The sequence below is a fragment of the Dioscorea cayenensis genome, chromosome 20 (genome assembly GCF_009730915.1).
Source record: "Dioscorea cayenensis subsp. rotundata cultivar TDr96_F1 chromosome 20, TDr96_F1_v2_PseudoChromosome.rev07_lg8_w22 25.fasta, whole genome shotgun sequence".
Taxonomy (NCBI): Eukaryota; Viridiplantae; Streptophyta; class Magnoliopsida; order Dioscoreales; family Dioscoreaceae; genus Dioscorea; species Dioscorea cayenensis.
The window spans coordinates 7,670,493-7,670,750 of NC_052490.1; positions in this window are offsets into that span (position 1 = coordinate 7,670,493).

Consider the following 258-nt stretch of genomic DNA (forward strand, 5'->3'; position numbering starts at 1 on the left):
TTGCAACTTTAAGAGCAAGCAAGCAAGATCTTAACCTTATAAAGTCAAAGGCTAAATGAATACACATGTATATTTGGCAAGTGAATCTATCAAGCAACCACTAGGAGGCAAGATCTCATCCATATTTATATACAACTAAATATTTATTCGGATTTGGAGAGAATCTAAATATGGAGGCAAAGCTAAATGGAGTCACGTCTATTGTTGGCAAGGAGTATCAAGGTGAAAGTTTCTCTATCAAAGAACAAACCATGATGA